The following is a 6,000-nucleotide window of genomic DNA, read 5'->3' as shown; positions in this document are numbered from 1 at the left end:
TGACTGTATGAGTTGAGATCAAATTGTTATTCTCATTTTGTACGTCCGTCATTCCTCTCTTTTTCGGCACACATTGGACAGGACTGACCCATTGCTATCAGAGATGGGGAAGATGATACCCGTATCCAGCTACTTGATCACTTCCTTCTTTACTACTTCCTTCATATTTGGGTTCAGTCGTCGTTGATGCTCCCTGGAAGGTTTGTGCCCCTCTTCCAGAAGAATCTTATGCATGCAAAAGGCTGGGTTGATACCCTTTATGTCTGCCATGGTCCAACCAATGGCAGTCTTACATTCTTGCAATACCTGCAATAGTTGCTCTACCTGCACTGCTAGCAAACCAGATGATATAATAATAGGCAAAGTAGAATTAGGCCCCAAGAAAGTGTACCTGAGGTGGGCTGGAAGCGGTTTCAAGTCCAGCTGTGGTGGCTCCTCTATTGATGGTTTTGCAGGTGGTATTGCTCTCTCTTCTAAGCGTAGGGGCTCGAACTGAGGTTCCCTTTTCCATAATCCTTGACCTTCGAGAGCCATGACCCACTCTGCCAACCCTTCACCGTCCATCTCTTCCAAATTCATCAAGCACGCTTCTAGTGGATCCTTGACATTAAGGGTCTCATCCTCTTCTTATAGTATCACATCCACGGCCTCCACTAGTGAGCAGTTTGCAAATTCACTGGGTCTCCTCATGGATTGTTTAACGTTGAATATTATTTCTTCATTGTTCAACCTAATTTTTAACTCTCTAGTCTTACAATCAATTAATGCTATCCCAGTGGCTAAGAATGGCCTTCCCAGAATGATGGGTATCTCTTTATCCACCTGACAGTCAAGAATAACAAAGTATGCAGAAAATACAAATTTCCCCACTTGCACAAGCACATCATCAAGAATTCTTGTCGGTCTTTTGACTAGGCAATCGGCCAGCTGCAACAACATTGAGGTCGGTCTAGCTCTGCCAATGCCCAGTTTTGTATATTTCCATGGGCATCAAGTTTATGCTGGCTCCCAAGTCACACAATGCTTTAGCAAAAGCATAACTCCCAATAGTGCATGGGATAGTGAAACTACTGGATCAGACATCTTTTGGGCCATAGGTCTTGTCACTACCGCGCTGCAGGTCTGTGTTAGAGTTACAGTGGACATGTCCTGGAAGTCAAATTTCTGCGACATCAGGTCCTTCATTATTTTTGCATACCCTGGCATTTCCCTTAAAGCATCCATCAGTGGAATATTTAATTGAATCTGTCGAAGCATTTCCATGAATTTCCTGTATTGATCATCTTTCTTTTGTTTTGCCAATCTCAGAGGGAATGGTGCAGGAGTCAACCTCTGTCCACTACTTGATGTCTTTTCTTTGTTGGAAGCTTCTGGCACAAGAGGTGCCACATGTTCTGAGACTTGTTCACCGTCCTTCTCCTTACCCTTGTCAACCTATGCTTGTTCAATTACAACCTCGGTGAGCTATGCTGACTCAGCTGCCTCTAATGTAACTGGCGTAGTTGGCATAGTCTCTCTCGTAAATTGAGCAACTTCTTGCTCTCTGTCTAAATCTCTTCCATTCCTGAGACTCACTGCCATTAGCTTATTTAGGTTCTGTTCCTTGGGGTTAATATTTGTATCTGCAGGCAATGTTCCTTGGGGGAGATTGTTCAAGGCCATAGACAGTTGTCCCAGTTGAGTTTCAACGCCTTTGATTGCTGAATCATGAGCTGCTAACTTTTCTTGCATCTTACCATTTGTTCCAATGAGTTGTTGCAGCATACCCCTGATTTCTACCATGTTGTTGTCCTGTTGTTGATGAGGTGGTTGGTAGGCCATCTATTGTTGGTGCTCCTGATTATAGCCCTGCTACCTTTGATAAGGCACAACTTGACCTTGTGGTTGTGCGCCTCCAGAATTGGGGTTGTGTTGTGGCAGGTTAGGTCTGTACTGTTGGTTTGGTGCTGGTCCCCATTGTTTCCCACCTTGCCTCTGACCTCCAAAATTATTGACATAATTCATGTCTTCTCTGAAGCCCTGATTGTCATTCTCTCCACTCCACAAGCACACATATGACTGGTTTATGCAAGAAGTGCACAATCCTCCATTCGTTGTATCAACAATGTGCACTTGCTTTATACCCATCTCATTAATTTTCTTTGTCAGTATGCTCATATGAGTCATGAGAGTGGCTATGTTCTCTGCATGGGAATTGTCTGGGTCAAGAGCAACAGAATGCACTATTGGTTTAAGTGTTGTACCTCTAGCCATCCAGCCTGAATTTCGAGCCATCTTGTCAAGAAAAATCTTGCACTCTGTGAATGTCTTGCTCAAAAATGCACCCCCAGCTGAAGCATCTACATTGGCCTTCAAACTATCTGCTAAACCCATATAGAATCTCTATCCCAGCATCTGATCTGGAATGCCATGGTGTGGACACTTCACTAGTATACCCTTGAACCTCTCCCAGGTTTCTTGCAAGGTCTCAGTTGGTTTCTGCCTGAACTGCAATATCTCATCAATAGTCTTGTTGGGAGGATAAAACTTGTTTAAGAACTGTTTGACTAATTTTTCCCAAGTAGCAATGGAGTTTATTGTGAGCGAATTCAACCAAGTTTGAGCCTCTCCAGTCACAGAGAATGGAAACAGTAATAGCTTGATGGCTTCAGGAGTCACATTCGGCTGTCTTTGGGTCATACATATTGATAGAAAATTCTTCAGATGTTGTTGTGGGTCTTCAATGTATGACCCAGAGAATAGTCCCTTATTTTGCAACAGATGCAGCATGTTATTGGTGATCTGGAATGTCTCCGCTTGTATCTAAGGTAGAGCAATGGCCGTGGCTAAGTTATCAGCAGTTGGTTGTGCCTAATCATAAAGAGCAGCTTCTGGCACAAGAGGTGCCACCACTCCATTGTTTGGGTCAACCTGATTATTCCGATTGTTTTCGTTGACATTTTCCACGTTGTCCATTTCAATTTCGAGTGTGTGTTTTTGTTGTAACTGTTTGTTCTTCTTGTTGGCTCGATTTAATATCCTGAATGCTTTCTCGGGGTCTGAGAGTCCTTCAAAAAGTTCACCAGTCCTCGAAGAGCTTCTAGGCATACACCTGAGTCACAGGAGAATTCAAACGTGAGAATTTCAATGGAAAATTTTAAACACCATAAGAAATTGATCTAAACTAAGAATCCCAGCAATTCTTCTAAGTTGTAATAAATAACACCGTTAGCTCCCCGACAACGGCGCCAAAATTTGATCACGCCCAACTATGCCTTGTAAAAAGAACTAAGTGGTCGCTGCAAATATAACCCAGTTCAAGTCCGGAGTCGAATCCCACAGGGGACTAACCTATTTATTATAATTTTAAATAATGCTAATGATAAGCTCTGAAAACTTCTGGGTGCAAGAGTTTTATGAATAGTCAGTGAAATTTATTTAGCTAAGGAAAAATGACAATAAAATTAGCAATAATCAAGACTAAAATTGAATTCAAGGGTAAAAGGATCTAGGGCTATTGATTTCCTCAATTGCCGGATTAATCCTTAACTCTTTAGCTATAATCTCGCTGTAATACTCTATGAGGATTATGAGTTCTGGGCTACCGTAATTACCCCTTGATCAATTACGATAATTTACTAGAAGCATTCTCTCGAACTACTCTAGTTAACAATTTATGCAACTCAGAATTATCCCACCAAAGCTTCGTTATTTCTAACTCCACTTTTAAATTCAAGTAATTAATCTCTTAACTTACCCAAAAGAGGTGTTGTTTAACAATAATCTAACCAAGTGTTCTTTCTCAAGCAATACAAGGTAACTAGACATAATTAATCAAGGTCCCTTTCAATTAACCACTATACAATACGTAGTTGAACAATCATAGAACAAACACGACTCAATTATAACAAAATAGAGTCAAGACTTCATCCAACAATTGGTTCCATCAACCCGAGGTAATAGATTTAGCTACTCATACTAATGGAAAATAAATCACTAAAATAATTCATAATCAATAAATAGAAGTATGAAGAAGAAGATGAAAACTCTTAGGAAATTATCCGTCTTCTCTCCCTTGTTCTTGCCTCTAAAATCTTCTAAAAACAGCTATCATTTACTTCTGGGCGAGTTTAGTTTCATATAGGTTTAGGTTAGTCGCCTAAGAAATTACATAATTAACCCTGCGCATTTGGCTTTCGTCCGCCCATTCGCAGCCGCAGATTCGACCACGGATCCGGCCGCGGATTTTCACTGTCTCACTGCCTTGAGTTCGCGGACCAATTCGCAGCCCACTTCGCGGCCGCGCACCTGGAAGGGTCGTCTCGCTTGCTTTTTTCGCTCCTTTTCGACCGGGCTAACCTTCGATTGGCCTTTCACACTCCATGTTGACTCCTAAACACTCGTTAGCTCCCTCCTAGTTTGGAGTAGCTCCTGCAAAGCATCAAATTCTTAATTAGAGCATTTTGTTATCTTTTAGCATTCAAAAATCAATAAAGTGTGGCTAAATTAGAGTGTAAGTAGTGTCTAAATTGCATAATTATAGCCTACTATCAGATATCTTCCTTCAAGAATAGATAATATTCTTCCCATTAATACTTGTGAACTCTTCTTCCGGCTATACAAGCATGAGCTCTTATGTAGACAACCCAAGATAATTTCAATATTCTCTTCCTTTGACTTTGGATCTTGAGTATTGTCTTCAATATGAAGATCTCAATAACCATTTATTATCTCTACAACTATGAAAATAATTTTCTTTTGAACAGATCTCAATATATTTTTGAACTTCTATTATATTGAAAATATCCCTTTCTTGATTTTGAATAATAATCTCTTTCCATAATATAAATTGTACTACATCCATAATATATTTTTTTTCCATAGAAAATATATTCTTCTTATATGGAAAATATTCCTTTCTTGATCTTGAAAAATAATCTCTTTCCATATTATAGATTGTACTATATTCATAATATATTTTCTTTTCATAAAGAATAGGCCTTGTAGTATCTTTTCCATATAGTATCTTCCTTGCAAAAATTAATAGATTTTCTCTAGGATTTTAGCAACCTTCCTTTCAAGATATTTAAGAACTTTTCTTCCATAATTTTTGTAGAGTTTTCTTATGATATTGTAGTAAATCATTCAATATTTGAAATATGACTTTCAAATATTATTCCTTCCATGACACTTGGAGATTAAATCTCTGAAAATAATCTTCCTTGATAAATTCATCACATGATATTCTCTTTTTCATATTTGTTTGGATCTTTACCAACATCTTCTTTCTTGAATAAACCTGCGCAAGAATAAGATTACTACTAGTAAATGTTCTTTGATTAATAATTATGTTGGTTTGTTATCATCAAAATCAATACGTGAAACTTTGAAGTTAACATCAGCGGCGCGTAGTGGAGATTGCTCTGATCTGTCCATCCAGAAGACTTGAGGTAGAGCTGCACAACGTTCGCAGACCCTGAAGCCCTCTTCTTATCTATATTATTGTTTACTTTGTATCAAACAATTGTATTTCATTTCAAACTCCGTTTGTAGTATTTTAGCCGCTCATGTACTCGTGATACCAGTTTTGGCATTAAACTCAACAACGATGTTTATGGATTTTATATATATTCCAAGTATTTCAGTCTTATTTTCTTAATAATTTTGCTTTTAAAATTGTTAAATTGGTTAATTGTTTAGCTAATATTGGCTTGTCTAGAAAGTGGATGTTAGGTGCCATCACGGCCCGTGGTTGAAATTTGGGCCGTGACAACTATATTAAAAGCACGAAAGCTTTTAACGAAATATAGTTTGCCTTTATTGAACAAAGCAGCAATGTTAGTTATTTTCCTAATATGTAGGAATAGTCATTATTTTTTTAATATTTAGGGACAATCATTTAATTATTTGCCTAATATTTAGGACTTGATATGGAAAATCATATAATTATGTTCTTTCAATTCTTCCGGTTCTAAAAGTCCTTCACTGTCAAATCCCTTTAAACTTAGAAGTATTTTATAA

The 6,000-nt window shown here is 38.5% G+C and overlaps 1 non-coding gene across 1 annotated transcript; it reads left to right on the top strand.

The window, feature by feature from the left end:
* Positions 1 to 2,404: 2,404 nt before the first annotated feature.
* Positions 2,405 to 2,510, top strand: LOC142172240 (small nucleolar RNA R71). Its single transcript, XR_012701614.1, has one exon. It is a non-coding gene; the product is annotated as a small nucleolar RNA R71 (small nucleolar RNA).
* The last annotated feature ends 3,490 nt before the right edge of the window (positions 2,511 to 6,000 follow it).

This window comes from Nicotiana tabacum, chromosome 17 (genome assembly GCF_000715075.1).
Source record: "Nicotiana tabacum cultivar K326 chromosome 17, ASM71507v2, whole genome shotgun sequence".
Classification (NCBI taxonomy): Eukaryota; Viridiplantae; Streptophyta; class Magnoliopsida; order Solanales; family Solanaceae; genus Nicotiana; species Nicotiana tabacum.
Note: the sequence above shows the minus strand (reverse complement) of the source record. Positions and strands in the feature narration are given on the sequence as shown.